The sequence below is a fragment of the Petromyzon marinus genome, chromosome 19, assembly GCF_048934315.1.
Source record: "Petromyzon marinus isolate PM22_M1 ecotype Great Lakes invasive population chromosome 19, UKy_Petmar_22M1.pri1.0, whole genome shotgun sequence".
Lineage (NCBI taxonomy): Eukaryota > Metazoa > Chordata > Hyperoartia > Petromyzontiformes > Petromyzontidae > Petromyzon > Petromyzon marinus.
In genome coordinates this window covers 10914765-10932264 of record NC_133685.1, presented here as the reverse complement: position 1 = coordinate 10932264, position 17500 = coordinate 10914765, and the positions used below count along the sequence as shown (strand labels likewise).

Sequence of the window (17500 nt, the reverse complement as noted above, 5' to 3'; positions counted from 1 at the left end):
CAGTTAGAATAGAGATCATAACATGAGGCTCACATGGTTATTTGCCATTTCCAATGATTCTCAATTTCAGTTCCTAATGAATGTGCACTATGTGGTCATTAGACATACATATGGGAGCTTTTTGTCACTCCCCTGCTGGATAAAGGCCTCCTCATGCTGCCCTGGTCATTGGGGTTTGTCAACGTTAACCACAATGGGTAGTACCACTTGGTGAAGTGAGCAAAAGTATGTCACATGCCGAAACCCGGGATTGAAGCAGGGACCTTTAGATCTTCAGTCTAACGCTCTCCCAACTGAGCTATTTCGGCTTCCTCCTGCAGCATGGATTTAGTTGCCATGTTATTGACGTCCCAGTTTGGTAGAGATTATCACAAGTGGTTCAATGGGTAATCTATTGACCAATGATGCACATTGCAATTCATAAAGAATCTGTGCACGATGTGGAGATAAGAAATAAATACAGGAGCTTATTGTCACTCCACATCTGAATAAGGGCCTAATGCTACAAAAGTTATTGGGGTTGATGCAAGTTATTCAATTCGTTGTCATGCTATTGAAGTGCCAGTTAGAACAGAGAGCATAACAAGAGGCTCACATGGTTATTTGCCGTTACCAATTCTGCTCAATTGCAGTTCATAATGCATTTGTGCACTATGTGATGATAAGAAAGACAGGAGCTTTTTGTCACTCCACTGCTGGATAAAGGCCTCCTCATGCTGCACTGGCCATTGGGGTTTATCAAAGTGAACCACAATAGGTAGGACCACTTGGTGAATTGAGCAAAAAATATACCATGCCAAAAGCCAGGATTGAACCAGGGACCTTTAGCACTTCAGTCCAAAGCTCTCATAGTTGAGCTATTTCAGCTTTCTCTTGAAGCATTGATTTAGTTGCCATGTTATTGACGTTCCAGTTTCGTAGAGATTATCACAAGTGGATCAATGGGTAATCTATTAACCAATGATGCACATTGCAATTCATGAAGCATCTGTGCACGATGTGGAGAATAGAAATAAATACAGGAGCTTTTTGTCACTCCACTCCTGAATAAGGGCCTATTGCTGCACAAGCTGTTGGGGCTAACCCAAGTTTTTCAATTAGTTGTCATGCTTTTGAAGTGCCAGTTAGAATAGAGATCATAACATGAGGCTCACATGGTTATTTGCCATTTCCAATGATTCTCAATTTCAGTTCCTAATGAATGTGCACTATGTGGTCATAAGACATACATATGGGAGCTTTTTGTCACTCCCCTGCTGGATAAAGGCCTCCTCATGCTGCCCTGGTCATTGGGGTTTGTCAACGTTAACCACAATGGGTAGTACCACTTGGTGAAGTGAGCAAAAGTATGTCACATGCCGAAACCCGGGATTGAAGCAGGAACCTTTAGATCTTCAGTCTAATGCTTTCCCAACTGAGCTATTTCGGCTTCCTCCTGCAGCATGGATTTAGTTGCCATGTTATTGACGTCCCAGTTTGGTAGAGATTATCACAAGTGGTTCAATGGGTAATCTATTGACCAATGATGCACATTGCAATTCATAAAGAATCTGTGCACGATGTGGAGATAAGAAATAAATACAGGAGCTTATTGTCACTCCACATCTGAATAAGGGCCTAATGCTACAAAAGTTATTGGGGTTGATGCAAGTTATTCAATTCGTTGTCATGCTATTGAAGTGCCAGTTAGAACAGAGAGCATAACAAGAGGCTCACATGGTTATTTGCCGTTACCAATTCTGCTCAATTGCAGTTCATAATGCATTTGTGCACTATGTGATGATAAGAAAGACAGGAGCTTTTTGTCACTCCACTGCTGGATAAAGGCCTCCTCATGCTGCACTGGCCATTGGGGTTTATCAAAGTGAACCACAATAGGTAGGACCACTTGGTGAATTGAGCAAAAAATATACCATGCCAAAAGCCAGGATTGAACCAGGGACCTTTAGCACTTCAGTCTAAAGCTCTCACAGTTGAGCTATTTCAGCTTTTTCTTGAAGCATTGATTTAGTTGCCATGTTATTGACGTCCCAGTTTCGTAGAGATTATCACAAGTGGATCAATGGGTAATCTATTAACCAATGATGCACATTGCAATTCATGAAGCATCTGTGCACGATGTGGAGAATAGAAATAAATACAGGAGCTTTTTGTCACTCCACTCCTGAATAAGGGCCTATTGCTGCACAAGCTGTTGGGGCTAATCCAAGTTTTTCAATTAGTTGTCATGCTTTTGAAGTGCCAGTTAGAATAGAGATCATAACATGAGGCTCACATGGTTATTTGCCATTTCCAATGATTCTCAATTTCAGTTCCTAATGAATGTGCACTATGTGGTCATAAGACATACATATGGGAGCTTTTTGTCACTCCCCTGCTGGATAAAGGCCTCCTCATGCTGCCCTGGTCATTGGGGTTTGTCAACGTTAACCACAATGGGTAGTACCACTTGGTGAAGTGAGCAAAAGTATGTCACATGCCGAAACCCGGGATTGAAGCAGGGACCTTGAGATCTTCAGTCTAACGCTCTCCCAACTGAGCTATTTCGGCTTCCTCCTGCAGCATGGATTTAGTTGCCATGTTATTGACGTCCCAGTTTGGTAGAGATTATCACAAGTGGTTCAATGGGTAATCTATTGACCAATGATGCACATTGCAATTCATAAAGAATCTGTGCACGATGTGGAGATAAGAAATAAATACAGGAGCTTATTGTCACTCCACATCTGAATAAGGGCCTAATGCTACAAAAGTTATTGGGGTTGATGCAAGTTATTCAATTCGTTGTCATGCTATTGAAGTGCCAGTTAGAACAGAGAGCATAACAAGAGGCTCACATGGTTATTTGCCGTTACCAATTCTGCTCAATTGCAGTTCATAATGCATTTGTGCACTATGTGATGATAAGAAAGACAGGAGCTTTTTGTCACTCCACTGCTGGATAAAGGCCTCCTCATGCTGCACTGGCCATTGGGGTTTATCAAAGTGAACCACAATAGGTAGGACCACTTGGTGAATTGAGCAAAAACATATACCATGCCAAAAGCCAGGATTGAACCAGGGACCTTTAGCACTTCAGTCCAAAGCTCTCATAGTTGAGCTATTTCAGCTTTCTCTTGAAGCATTGATTTAGTTGCCATGTTATTGACGTCCCAGTTTCGTAGAGATTATCACAAGTGGATCAATGGGTAATCTATTAACCAATGATGCACATTGCAATTCATGAAGCATCTGTGCACGATGTGGAGAATAGAAATAAATACAGGAGCTTTTTGTCACTCCACTCCTGAATAAGGGCCTATTGCTGCACAAGCTGTTGGGGCTAACCCAAGTTTTTCAATTAGTTGTCATGCTTTTGAAGTGCCAGTTAGAATAGAGATCATAACATGAGGCTCACATGGTTATTTGCCATTTCCAATGATTCTCAATTTCAGTTCCTAATGAATGTGCACTATGTGGTCATTAGACATACATATGGGAGCTTTTTGTCACTCCCCTGCTGGATAAAGGCCTCCTCATGCTGCCCTGGTCATTGGGGTTTGTCAACGTTAACCACAATGGGTAGTACCACTTGGTGAAGTGAGCAAAAGTATGTCACATGCCGAAACCCGGGATTGAAGCAGGGACCTTGAGATCTTCAGTCTAACGCTCTCCCAACTGAGCTATTTCGGCTTCCTCCTGCAGCATGGATTTAGTTGCCATGTTATTGACGTCCCAGTTTGGTAGAGATTATCACAAGTGGTTCAATGGGTAATCTATTGACCAATGATGCACATTGCAATTCATAAAGAATCTGTGCACGATGTGGAGATAAGAAATAAATACAGGAGCTTATTGTCACTCCACATCTGAATAAGGGCCTAATGCTACAAAAGTTATTGGGGTTGATGCAAGTTATTCAATTCGTTGTCATGCTATTGAAGTGCCAGTTAGAACAGAGAGCATAACAAGAGGCTCACATGGTTATTTGCCGTTACCAATTCTGCTCAATTGCAGTTCATAATGCATTTGTGCACTATGTGATGATAAGAAAGACAGGAGCTTTTTGTCACTCCACTGCTGGATAAAGGCCTCCTCATGCTGCACTGGCCATTGGGGTTTATCAAAGTGAACCACAATAGGTAGGACCACTTGGTGAATTGAGCAAAAACATATACCATGCCAAAAGCCAGGATTGAACCAGGGACCTTTAGCACTTCAGTCCAAAGCTCTCATAGTTGAGCTATTTCAGCTTTCTCTTGAAGCATTGATTTAGTTGCCATGTTATTGACGTCCCAGTTTCGTAGAGATTATCACAAGTGGATCAATGGGTAATCTATTAACCAATGATGCACATTGCAATTCATGAAGCATCTGTGCACGATGTGGAGAATAGAAATAAATACAGGAGCTTTTTGTCACTCCACTCCTGAATAAGGGCCTATTGCTGCACAAGCTGTTGGGGCTAACCCAAGTTTTTCAATTAGTTGTCATGCTTTTGAAGTGCCAGTTAGAATAGAGATCATAACATGAGGCTCACATGGTTATTTGCCATTTCCAATGATTCTCAATTTCAGTTCCTAATGAATGTGCACTATGTGGTCATAAGACATACATATGGGAGCTTTTTGTCACTCCCCTGCTGGATAAAGGCCTCCTCATGCTGCCCTGGTCATTGGGGTTTGTCAACGTTAACCACAATGGGTAGTACCACTTGGTGAAGTGAGCAAAAGTATGTCATATGCCGAAACCCGGGATTGAACCAGGGACCTTTAGATCTTCAGTCTAACGCTCTCCCAACTGAGCGATTTCGGCTTCCTCCTGCAGCATGGATTTAGTTGCCATGTTATTGACGTCCCAGTTTCGTAGAGATTATTACAAGTGGATCAATGGGTAATCTATTAACCAATGATGCACATTGCAATTCATGAAGCATCTGTGCACGATGTGGAGAATAGAAATAAATACAGGAGCTTTTTGTCACTCCACTCCTGAATAAGGGCCTATTGCTGCACAAGCTGTTGGGGCTAACCCAAGTTTTTCAATTAGTTGTCATGCTTTTGAAGTGCCAGTTAGAATAGAGATCATAACATGAGGCTCACATGGTTATTTGCCATTTCCAATGATTCTCAATTTCAGTTCCTAATGAATGTGCACTATGTGGTCATAAGACATACATATGGGAGCTTTTTGTCACTCCCCTGCTGGATAAAGGCCTCCTCATGCTGCCCTGGTCATTGGGGTTTGTCAACGTTAACCACAATGGGTAGTACCACTTGGTGAAGTGAGCAAAAGTATGTCACATGCCGAAACCCGGGATTGAAGCAGGGACCTTTAGATCTTCAGTCTAACGCTCTCCCAACTGAGCTATTTCGGCTTCCTCCTGCAGCATGGATTTAGTTGCCATGTTATTGACGTCCCAGTTTGGTAGAGATTATCACAAGTGGTTCAATGGGTAATCTATTGACCAATGATGCACATTGCAATTCATAAAGAATCTGTGCACGATGTGGAGATAAGAAATAAATACAGGAGCTTATTGTCACTCCACATCTGAATAAGGGCCTAATGCTACAAAAGTTATTGGGGTTGATGCAAGTTATTCAATTCGTTGTCATGCTATTGAAGTGCCAGTTAGAACAGAGAGCATAACAAGAGGCTCACATGGTTATTTGCCGTTACCAATTCTGCTCAATTGCAGTTCATAATGCATTTGTGCACTATGTGATGATAAGAAAGACAGGAGCTTTTTGTCACTCCACTGCTGGATAAAGGCCTCCTCATGCTGCACTGGTCATTGGGGTTTATCAAAGTGAACCACAATAGGTAGGACCACTTGGTGAATTGAGCAAAAAATATACCATGCCAAAAGCCAGGATTGAACCAGGGACCTTTAGCACTTCAGTCTAAAGCTCTCACAGTTGAGCTATTTCAGCTTTCTCTTGAAGCATTGATTCAGTTGCCATGTTATTGACGTCCCAGTTTCGTAGAGATTATCACAAGTGGATCAATGGGTAATCTATTAACCAATGATGCACATTGCAATTCATGAAGCATCTGTGCACGATGTGGAGAATAGAAATAAATACAGGAGCTTTTTGTCACTCCACTCCTGAATAAGGGCCTATTGCTGCACAAGCTGTTGGGGCTAACCCAAGTTTTTCAATTCGTTGTCATGCTTTTGAAGTGCCAGTTAGAATAGAGATCATAACATGAGGCTCACATGGTTATTTGCCATTTCCAATGATTCTCAATTTCAGTTCCTAATGAATGTGCACTATGTGGTCATTAGACATACATATGGGAGCTTTTTGTCACTCCCCTGCTGGATAAAGGCCTCCTCATGCTGCCCTGGTCATTGGGGTTTGTCAACGTTAACCACAATGGGTAGTACCACTTGGTGAAGTGAGCAAAAGTATGTCACATGCCGAAACCCGGGATTGAAGCAGGGACCTTTAGATCTTCAGTCTAACGCTCTCCCAACTGAGCTATTTCGGCTTCCTCCTGCAGCATGGATTTAGTTGCCATGTTATTGACGTCCCAGTTTGGTAGAGATTATCACAAGTGGTTCAATGGGTAATCTATTGACCAATGATGCACATTGCAATTCATAAAGAATCTGTGCACGATGTGGAGATAAGAAATAAATACAGGAGCTTATTGTCACTCCACATCTGAATAAGGGCCTAATGCTACAAAAGTTATTGGGGTTGATGCAAGTTATTCAATTCGTTGTCATGCTATTGAAGTGCCAGTTAGAACAGAGAGCATAACAAGAGGCTCACATGGTTATTTGCCGTTACCAATTCTGCTCAATTGCAGTTCATAATGCATTTGTGCACTATGTGATGATAAGAAAGACAGGAGCTTTTTGTCACTCCACTGCTGGATAAAGGCCTCCTCATGCTGCACTGGCCATTGGGGTTTATCAAAGTGAACCACAATAGGTAGGACCACTTGGTGAATTGAGCAAAAAATATACCATACCAAAAGCCAGGATTGAACCAGGGACCTTTAGCACTTCAGTCTAAAGCTCTCACAGTTGAGCTATTTCAGCTTTTTCTTGAAGCATTGATTTAGTTGCCATGTTATTGACGTCCCAGTTTCGTAGAGATTATCACAAGTGGATCAATGGGTAATCTATTAACCAATGATGCACATTGCAATTCATGAAGCATCTGTGCACGATGTGGAGAATAGAAATAAATACAGGAGCTTTTTGTCACTCCACTCCTGAATAAGGGCCTATTGCTGCACAAGCTGTTGGGGCTAATCCAAGTTTTTCAATTAGTTGTCATGCTTTTGAAGTGCCAGTTAGAATAGAGATCATAACATGAGGCTCACATGGTTATTTGCCATTTCCAATGATTCTCAATTTCAGTTCCTAATGAATGTGCACTATGTGGTCATAAGACATATATATGGGAGCTTTTTGTCACTCCCCTGCTGGATAAAGGCCTCCTCATGCTGCCCTGGTCATTGGGGTTTGTCAACGTTAACCACAATGGGTAGTACCACTTGGTGAAGTGAGCAAAAGTATGTCACATGCCGAAACCCGGGATTGAAGCAGGGACCTTTAGATCTTCAGTCTAACGCTCTCCCAACTGAGCTATTTCGGCTTCCTCCTGCAGCATGGATTTAGTTGCCATGTTATTGACGTCCCAGTTTGGTAGAGATTATCACAAGTGGTTCAATGGGTAATCTATTGACCAATGATGCACATTGCAATTCATAAAGAATCTGTGCACGATGTGGAGATAAGAAATAAATACAGGAGCTTATTGTCACTCCACATCTGAATAAGGGCCTAATGCTACAAAAGTTATTGGGGTTGATGCAAGTTATTCAATTCGTTGTCATGCTATTGAAGTGCCAGTTAGAACAGAGAGCATAACAAGAGGCTCACATGGTTATTTGCCGTTACCAATTCTGCTCAATTGCAGTTCATAATGCATTTGTGCACTATGTGATGATAAGAAAGACAGGAGCTTTTTGTCACTCCACTGCTGGATAAAGGCCTCCTCATGCTGCACTGGCCATTGGGGTTTATCAAAGTGAACCACAATAGGTAGGACCACTTGGTGAATTGAGCAAAAACATATACCATGCCAAAAGCCAGGATTGAACCAGGGACCTTTAGCACTTCAGTCCAAAGCTCTCATAGTTGAGCTATTTCAGCTTTCTCTTGAAGCATTGATTTAGTTGCCATGTTATTGACGTCCCAGTTTCGTAGAGATTATCACAAGTGGATCAATGGGTAATCTATTAACCAATGATGCACATTGCAATTCATGAAGCATCTGTGCACGATGTGGAGAATAGAAATAAATACAGGAGCTTTTTGTCACTCCACTCCTGAATAAGGGCCTATTGCTGCACAAGCTGTTGGGGCTAACCCAAGTTTTTCAATTAGTTGTCATGCTTTTGAAGTGCCAGTTAGAATAGAGATCATAACATGAGGCTCACATGGTTATTTGCCATTTCCAATGATTCTCAATTTCAGTTCCTAATGAATGTGCACTATCTGGTCATAAGACATACATATGGGAGCTTTTTGTCACTCCCCTGCTGGATAAAGGCCTCCTCATGCTGCCCTGGTCATTGGGGTTTGTCAACGTTAACCACAATGGGTAGTACCACTTGGTGAAGTGAGCAAAAGTATGTCACATGCCGAAACCCGGGATTGAAGCAGGGACCTTTAGATCTTCAGTCTAACGCTCTCCCAACTGAGCTATTTCGGCTTCCTCCTGCAGCATGGATTTAGTTGCCATGTTATTGACGTCCCAGTTTGGTAGAGATTATCACAAGTGGTTCAATGGGTAATCTATTGAACAATGATGCACATTGCAATTCATAAAGAATCTGTGCACGATGTGGAGATAAGAAATAAATACTGGAGCTTATTGTCACTCCACATCTGAATAAGGGCCTAATGCTACAAAAGTTATTGGGGTTGATGCAAGTTATTCAATTCGTTGTCATGCTATTGAAGTGCCAGTTAGAACAGAGAGCATAACAAGAGGCTCACATGGTTATTTGCCGTTACCAATTCTGCTCAATTGCAGTTCATAATGCATTTGTGCACTATGTGATGATAAGAAAGACAGGAGCTTTTTGTCACTCCACTGCTGGATAAAGGCCTCCTCATGCTGCACTGGCCATTGGGGTTTATCAAAGTGAACCACAATAGGTAGGACCACTTGGTGAATTGAGCAAAAAATATACCATGCCAAAAGCCAGGATTGAACCAGGGACCTTTAGCACTTCAGTCTAAAGCTCTCACAGTTGAGCTATTTCAGCTTTTTCTTGAAGCATTGATTTAGTTGCCATGTTATTGACGTCCCAGTTTCGTAGAGATTATCACAAGTGGATCAATGGGTAATCTATTAACCAATGATGCACATTGCAATTCATGAAGCATCTGTGCACGATGTGGAGAATAGAAATAAATACAGGAGCTTTTTGTCACTCCACTCCTGAATAAGGGCCTATTGCTGCACAAGCTGTTGGGGCTAATCCAAGTTTTTCAATTAGTTGTCATGCTTTTGAAGTGCCAGTTAGAATAGAGATCATAACATGAGGCTCACATGGTTATTTGCCATTTCCAATGATTCTCAATTTCAGTTCCTAATGAATGTGCACTATGTGGTCATAAGACATACATATGGGAGCTTTTTGTCACTCCCCTGCTGGATAAAGGCCTCCTCATGCTGCCCTGGTCATTGGGGTTTGTCAACGTTAACCACAATGGGTAGTACCACTTGGTGAAGTGAGCAAAAGTATGTCACATGCCGAAACCCGGGATTGAAGCAGGGACCTTGAGATCTTCAGTCTAACGCTCTCCCAACTGAGCTATTTCGGCTTCCTCCTGCAGCATGGATTTAGTTGCCATGTTATTGACGTCCCAGTTTGGTAGAGATTATCACAAGTGGTTCAATGGGTAATCTATTGACCAATGATGCACATTGCAATTCATAAAGAATCTGTGCACGATGTGGAGATAAGAAATAAATACAGGAGCTTATTGTCACTCCACATCTGAATAAGGGCCTAATGCTACAAAAGTTATTGGGGTTGATGCAAGTTATTCAATTCGTTGTCATGCTATTGAAGTGCCAGTTAGAACAGAGAGCATAACAAGAGGCTCACATGGTTATTTGCCGTTACCAATTCTGCTCAATTGCAGTTCATAATGCATTTGTGCACTATGTGATGATAAGAAAGACAGGAGCTTTTTGTCACTCCACTGCTGGATAAAGGCCTCCTCATGCTGCACTGGCCATTGGGGTTTATCAAAGTGAACCACAATAGGTAGGACCACTTGGTGAATTGAGCAAAAACATATACCATGCCAAAAGCCAGGATTGAACGAGGGACCTTTAGCACTTCAGTCCAAAGCTCTCATAGTTGAGCTATTTCAGCTTTCTCTTGAAGCATTGATTTAGTTGCCATGTTATTGACGTCCCAGTTTCGTAGAGATTATCACAAGTGGATCAATGGGTAATCTATTAACCAATGATGCACATTGCAATTCATGAAGCATCTGTGCACGATGTGGAGAATAGAAATAAATACAGGAGCTTTTTGTCACTCCACTCCTGAATAAGGGCCTATTGCTGCACAAGCTGTTGGGGCTAACCCAAGTTTTTCAATTAGTTGTCATGCTTTTGAAGTGCCAGTTAGAATAGAGATCATAACATGAGGCTCACATGGTTATTTGCCATTTCCAATGATTCTCAATTTCAGTTCCTAATGAATGTGCACTATGTGGTCATAAGACATACATATGGGAGCTTTTTGTCACTCCCCTGCTGGATAAAGGCCTCCTCATGCTGCCCTGGTCATTGGGGTTTGTCAACGTTAACCACAATGGGTAGTACCACTTGGTGAAGTGAGCAAAAGTATGTCACATGCCGAAACCCGGGATTGAAGCAGGGACCTTTAGATCTTCAGTCTAATGCTCTCCCAACTGAGCTATTTCGGCTTCCTCCTGCAGCATGGATTTAGTTGCCATGTTATTGACGTCCCAGTTTGGTAGAGATTATCACTAGTGGTTCAATGGGTAATCTATTGACCAATGATGCACATTGCAATTCATAAAGAATCTGTGCACGATGTGGAGATAAGAAATAAATACAGGAGTTTATTGTCACTCCACATCTGAATAAGGGCCTAATGCTACAAAAGTTATTGGGGTTGATGCAAGTAATTCAATTCGTTGTCATGCTATTGAAGTGCCAGTTAGAACAGAGAGCATAACAAGAGGCTCACATGGTTATTTGCCGTTACCAATTCTGCTCAATTGCAGTTCATAATGCATTTGTGCACTATGTGATGATAAGAAAGACAGGAGCTTTTTGTCACTCCACTGCTGGATAAAGGCCTCCTCATGCTGCACTGGCCATTGGGGTTTATCAAAGTGAACCACAATAGGTAGGACCACTTGGTGAATTGAGCAAAAAATATACCATGCCAAAAGCCAGGATTGAACCAGGGACCTTTAGCACTTCAGTCTAAAGCTCTCACAGTTGAGCTATTTCAGCTTTTTCTTGAAGCATTGATTTAGTTGCCATGTTATTGACGTCCCAGTTTCGTAGAGATTATCACAAGTGGATCAATGGGTAATCTATTAACCAATGATGCACATTGCAATTCATGAAGCATCTGTGCACGATGTGGAGAATAGAAATAAATACAGGAGCTTTTTGTCACTCCACTCCTGAATAAGGGCCTATTGCTGCACAAGCTGTTGGGGCTAATCCAAGTTTTTCAATTAGTTGTCATGCTTTTGAAGTGCCAGTTAGAATAGAGATCATAACATGAGGCTCACATGGTTATTTGCCATTTCCAATGATTCTCAATTTCAGTTCCTAATGAATGTGCACTATGTGGTCATAAGACATACATATGGGAGCTTTTTGTCACTCCCCTGCTGGATAAAGGCCTCCTCATGCTGCCCTGGTCATTGGGGTTTGTCAACGTTAACCACAATGGGTAGTACCACTTGGTGAAGTGAGCAAAAGTATGTCACATGCCGAAACCCGGGATTGAAGCAGGGACCTTGAGATCTTCAGTCTAACGCTCTCCCAACTGAGCTATTTCGGCTTCCTCCTGCAGCATGGATTTAGTTGCCATGTTATTGACGTCCCAGTTTGGTAGAGATTATCACAAGTGGTTCAATGGGTAATCTATTGACCAATGATGCACATTGCAATTCATAAAGAATCTGTGCACGATGTGGAGATAAGAAATAAATACAGGAGCTTATTGTCACTCCACATCTGAATAAGGGCCTAATGCTACAAAAGTTATTGGGGTTGATGCAAGTTATTCAATTCGTTGTCATGCTATTGAAGTGCCAGTTAGAACAGAGAGCATAACAAGAGGCTCACATGGTTATTTGCCGTTACCAATTCTGCTCAATTGCAGTTCATAATGCATTTGTGCACTATGTGATGATAAGAAAGACAGGAGCTTTTTGTCACTCCACTGCTGGATAAAGGCCTCCTCATGCTGCACTGGCCATTGGGGTTTATCAAAGTGAACCACAATAGGTAGGACCACTTGGTGAATTGAGCAAAAACATATACCATGCCAAAAGCCAGGATTGAACCAGGGACCTTTAGCACTTCAGTCCAAAGCTCTCATAGTTGAGCTATTTCAGCTTTCTCTTGAAGCATTGATTTAGTTGCCATGTTATTGACGTCCCAGTTTCGTAGAGATTATCACAAGTGGATCAATGGGTAATCTATTAACCAATGATGCACATTGCAATTCATGAAGCATCTGTGCACGATGTGGAGAATAGAAATAAATACAGGAGCTTTTTGTCACTCCACTCCTGAATAAGGGCCTATTGCTGCACAAGCTGTTGGGGCTAACCCAAGTTTTTCAATTAGTTGTCATGCTTTTGAAGTGCCAGTTAGAATAGAGATCATAACATGAGGCTCACATGGTTATTTGCCATTTCCAATGATTCTCAATTTCAGTTCCTAATGAATGTGCACTATGTGGTCATTAGACATACATATGGGAGCTTTTTGTCACTCCCCTGCTGGATAAAGGCCTCCTCATGCTGCCCTGGTCATTGGGGTTTGTCAACGTTAACCACAATGGGTAGTACCACTTGGTGAAGTGAGCAAAAGTATGTCACATGCCGAAACCCGGGATTGAACCAGGGACCTTTAGATCTTCAGTCTAACGCTCTCCCAACTGAGCTATTTCGGCTTCCTCCTGCAGCATGGATTTAGTTGCCATGTTATTGACGTCCCAGTTTGGTAGAGATTATCACAAGTGGTTCAATGGGTAATCTATTGACCAATGATGCACATTGCAATTCATAAAGAATCTGTGCACGATGTGGAGATAAGAAATAAATACTGGAGCTTATTGTCACTCCACATCTGAATAAGGGCCTAATGCTACAAAAGTTATTGGGGTTGATGCAAGTTATTCAATTCGTTGTCATGCTATTGAAGTGCCAGTTAGAACAGAGAGCATAACAAGAGGCTCACATGGTTATTTGCCGTTACCAATGCTGCTCAATTGCAGTTCATAATGCATTTGTGCACTATGTGATGATAAGAAAGACAGGAGCTTTTTGTCACTCCACTGCTGGATAAAGGCCTCCTCATGCTGCACTGGCCATTGGGGTTTATCAAAGTGAACCACAATAGGTAGGACCACTTGGTGAATTGAGCAAAAAATATACCATGCCAAAAGCCAGGATTGAACCAGGGACCTTTAGCACTTCAGTCTAAAGCTCTCACAGTTGAGCTATTTCAGCTTTCTCTTGAAGCAGTGATTTAGTTGCCATGTTATTGACGTCCCAGTTTCGTAGAGATTATCACAAGTGGATCAATGGGTAATCTATTAACCAATGATGCACATTGCAATTCATGAAGCATCTGTGCACGATGTGGAGAATAGAAATAAATACAGGAGCTTTTTGTCACTCCACTCCTGAATAAGGGCCTATTGCTGCACAAGCTGTTGGGGCTAATCCAAGTTTTTCAATTAGTTGTCATGCTTTTGAAGTGCCAGTTAGAATAGAGATCATAACATGAGGCTCACATGGTTATTTGCCGTTACCAATTCTGCTCAATTGCAGTTCATAATGCATTTGTGCACTATGTGATGATAAGAAAGACAGGAGCTTTTTGTCACTCCACTGCTGGATAAAGGCCTCCTCATGCTGCACTGGCCATTGGGGTTTATCAAAGTGAACCACAATAGGTAGGACCACTTGGTGAATTGAGCAAAAACATATACCATGCCAAAAGCCAGGATTGAACCAGGGACCTTTAGCACTTCAGTCCAAAGCTCTCATAGTTGAGCTATTTCAGCTTTCTCTTGAAGCATTGATTTAGTTGCCATGTTATTGACGTCCCAGTTTCGTAGAGATTATCACAAGTGGATCAATGGGTAATCTATTAACCAATGATGCACATTGCAATTCATGAAGCATCCGTGCACGATGTGGAGAATAGAAATAAATACAGGAGCTTTTTGTCACTCCACTCCTGAATAAGGGCCTATTGCTGCACAAGCTGTTGGGGCTAACCCAAGTTTTTCAATTAGTTGTCATGCTTTTGAAGTGCCAGTTAGAATAGAGATCATAACATGAGGCTCACATGGTTATTTGCCATTTCCAATGATTCTCAATTTCAGTTCCTAATGAATGTGCACTATGTGGTCATTAGACATACATATGGGAGCTTTTTGTCACTCCCCTGCTGGATAAAGGCCTCCTCATGCTGCCCTGGTCATTGGGGTTTGTCAACGTTAACCACAATGGGTAGTACCACTTGGTGAAGTGAGCAAAAGTATGTCACATGCCGAAACCCGGGATTGAACCAGGGACCTTTAGATCTTCAGTCTAACGCTCTCCCAACTGAGCTATTTCGGCTTCCTCCTGCAGCATGGATTTAGTTGCCATGTTATTGACGTCCCAGTTTGGTAGAGATTATCACAAGTGGTTCAATGGGTAATCTATTGACCAATGATGCACATTGCAATTCATAAAGAATCTGTGCACGATGTGGAGATAAGAAATAAATACTGGAGCTTATTGTCACTCCACATCTGAATAAGGGCCTAATGCTACAAAAGTTATTGGGGTTGATGCAAGTTATTCAATTCGTTGTCATGCTATTGAAGTGCCAGTTAGAACAGAGAGCATAACAAGAGGCTCACATGGTTATTTGCCGTTACCAATGCTGCTCAATTGCAGTTCATAATGCATTTGTGCACTATGTGATGATAAGAAAGACAGGAGCTTTTTGTCACTCCACTGCTGGATAAAGGCCTCCTCATGCTGCACTGGCCATTGGGGTTTATCAAAGTGAACCACAATAGGTAGGACCACTTGGTGAATTGAGCAAAAAATATACCATGCCAAAAGCCAGGATTGAACCAGGGACCTTTAGCACTTCAGTCTAAAGCTCTCACAGTTGAGCTATTTCAGCTTTCTCTTGAAGCAGTGATTTAGTTGCCATGTTATTGACGTCCCAGTTTCGTAGAGATTATCACAAGTGGATCAATGGGTAATCTATTAACCAATGATGCACATTGCAATTCATGAAGCATCTGTGCACGATGTGGAGAATAGAAATAAATACAGGAGCTTTTTGTCACTCCACTCCTGAATAAGGGCCTATTGCTGCACAAGCTGTTGGGGCTAATCCAAGTTTTTCAATTAGTTGTCATGCTTTTGAAGTGCCAGTTAGAATAGAGATCATAACATGAGGCTCACATGGTTATTTGCCATTTCCAATGATTCTCAATTTCAGTTCCTAATGAATGTGCACTATGTGGTCATAAGACATACATATGGGAGCTTTTTGTCACTCCCCTGCTGGATAAAGGCCTCCTCATGCTGCCCTGGTCATTGGGGTTTGTCAACGTTAACCACAATGGGTAGTACCACTTGGTGAAGTGAGCAAAAGTATGTCACATGCCGAAACCCGGGATTGAAGCAGGGACCTTTAGATCTTCAGTCTAACGCTCTCCCAACTGAGCTATTTCGGCTTCCTCCTGCAGCATGGATTTAGTTGCCATGTTATTGACGTCCCAGTTTGGTAGAGATTATCACAAGTGGTTCAATGGGTAATCTATTGACCAATGATGCACATTGCAATTCATAAAGAATCTGTGCACGATGTGGAGACAAGAAATAAATACAGGAGCTTATTGTCACTCCACATCTGAATAAGGGCCTAATGCTACAAAAGTTATTGGGGTTGATGCAAGTTATTCAATTCGTTGTCATGCTATTGAAGTGCCAGTTAGAACAGAGAGCATAACAAGAGGCTCACATGGTTATTTGCCGTTACCAATTCTGCTCAATTGCAGTTCATAATGCATTTGTGCACTATGTGATGATAAGAAAGACAGGAGCTTTTTGTCACTCCACTGCTGGATAAAGGCCTCCTCATGCTGCACTGGCCATTGGGGTTTATCAAAGTGAACCACAATAGGTAGGACCACTTGGTGAATTGAGCAAAAACATATACCATGCCAAAAGCCAGGATTGAACCAGGGACCTTTAGCACTTCAGTCCAAAGCTCTCATAGTTGAGCTATTTCAGCTTTCTCTTGAAGCATTGATTTAGTTGCCATGTTATTGACGTCCCAGTTTCGTAGAGATTATCACAAGTGGATCAATGGGTAATCTATTAACCAATGATGCACATTGCAATTCATGAAGCATCTGTGCACGATGTGGAGAATAGAAATAAATACAGGAGCTTTTTGTCACTCCACTCCTGAATAAGGGCCTATTGCTGCACAAGCTGTTGGGGCTAATCCAAGTTTTTCAATTAGTTGTCATGCTTTTGAAGTGCCAGTTAGAATAGAGATCATAACATGAGGCTCACATGGTTATTTGCCATTTCCAATGATTCTCAATTTCAGTTCCTAATGAATGTGCACTATGTGGTCATAAGACATACATATGGGAGCTTTTTGTCACTCCCCTGCTGGATAAAGGCCTCCTCATGCTGCCCTGGTCATTGGGGTTTGTCAACGTTAACCACAATGGGTAGTACCACTTGGTGAAGTGAGCAAAAGTATGTCACATGCCGAAACCCGGGATTGAAGCAGGGACCTTTAGATCTTCAGTCTAACGCTCTCCCAACTGAGCTATTTCGGCTTCCTCCTGCAGCATGGATTTAGTTGCCATGTTATTGACGTCCCAGTTTGGTAGAGATTATCACAAGTGGTTCAATGGGTAATCTATTGACCAATGATGCACATTGCAATTCATAAAGAATCTGTGCACGATGTGGAGACAAGAAATAAATACAGGAGCTTATTGTCACTCCACATCTGAATAAGGGCCTAATGCTACAAAAGTTATTGGGGTTGATGCAAGTTATTCAATTCGTTGTCATGCTATTGAAGTGCCAGTTAGAACAGAGAGCATAACAAGAGGCTCACATGGTTATTTGCCGTTACCAATTCTGCTCAATTGCAGTTCATAATGCATTTGTGCACTATGTGATGATAAGAAAGACAGGAGC

The 17500-nt window shown here is 41.9% G+C and overlaps 11 non-coding genes across 11 annotated transcripts; all 11 read right to left on the bottom strand.

Moving 5' to 3' along the window:
• Positions 1 to 235: 235 nt before the first annotated feature.
• On the bottom strand, positions 236 to 308 carry TRNAF-GAA (transfer RNA phenylalanine (anticodon GAA)). Its single transcript has one exon. It is a non-coding gene; the product is annotated as a tRNA-Phe (tRNA).
• A 4413-nt stretch (positions 309 to 4721) lies between these two features.
• On the bottom strand, positions 4722 to 4794 carry TRNAF-GAA (transfer RNA phenylalanine (anticodon GAA)). The gene has a single exon. It is a non-coding gene; the product is annotated as a tRNA-Phe (tRNA).
• A 489-nt stretch (positions 4795 to 5283) lies between these two features.
• TRNAF-GAA (transfer RNA phenylalanine (anticodon GAA)) lies at positions 5284 to 5356 on the bottom strand. Its single transcript has one exon. It is a non-coding gene; the product is annotated as a tRNA-Phe (tRNA).
• Positions 5357 to 6404: 1048 nt separating this feature from the next.
• On the bottom strand, positions 6405 to 6477 carry TRNAF-GAA (transfer RNA phenylalanine (anticodon GAA)). Its single transcript has one exon. It is a non-coding gene; the product is annotated as a tRNA-Phe (tRNA).
• A 1048-nt stretch (positions 6478 to 7525) lies between these two features.
• TRNAF-GAA (transfer RNA phenylalanine (anticodon GAA)) lies at positions 7526 to 7598 on the bottom strand. Its single transcript has one exon. It is a non-coding gene; the product is annotated as a tRNA-Phe (tRNA).
• Positions 7599 to 8647: 1049 nt separating this feature from the next.
• TRNAF-GAA (transfer RNA phenylalanine (anticodon GAA)) lies at positions 8648 to 8720 on the bottom strand. The gene has a single exon. It is a non-coding gene; the product is annotated as a tRNA-Phe (tRNA).
• Positions 8721 to 10890: 2170 nt separating this feature from the next.
• TRNAF-GAA (transfer RNA phenylalanine (anticodon GAA)) lies at positions 10891 to 10963 on the bottom strand. The gene has a single exon. It is a non-coding gene; the product is annotated as a tRNA-Phe (tRNA).
• A 2170-nt stretch (positions 10964 to 13133) lies between these two features.
• Positions 13134 to 13206, bottom strand: TRNAF-GAA (transfer RNA phenylalanine (anticodon GAA)). The gene has a single exon. It is a non-coding gene; the product is annotated as a tRNA-Phe (tRNA).
• A 1608-nt stretch (positions 13207 to 14814) lies between these two features.
• On the bottom strand, positions 14815 to 14887 carry TRNAF-GAA (transfer RNA phenylalanine (anticodon GAA)). The gene has a single exon. It is a non-coding gene; the product is annotated as a tRNA-Phe (tRNA).
• Positions 14888 to 15935: 1048 nt separating this feature from the next.
• On the bottom strand, positions 15936 to 16008 carry TRNAF-GAA (transfer RNA phenylalanine (anticodon GAA)). Its single transcript has one exon. It is a non-coding gene; the product is annotated as a tRNA-Phe (tRNA).
• A 1049-nt stretch (positions 16009 to 17057) lies between these two features.
• TRNAF-GAA (transfer RNA phenylalanine (anticodon GAA)) lies at positions 17058 to 17130 on the bottom strand. The gene has a single exon. It is a non-coding gene; the product is annotated as a tRNA-Phe (tRNA).
• Positions 17131 to 17500: the final 370 nt, after the last annotated feature.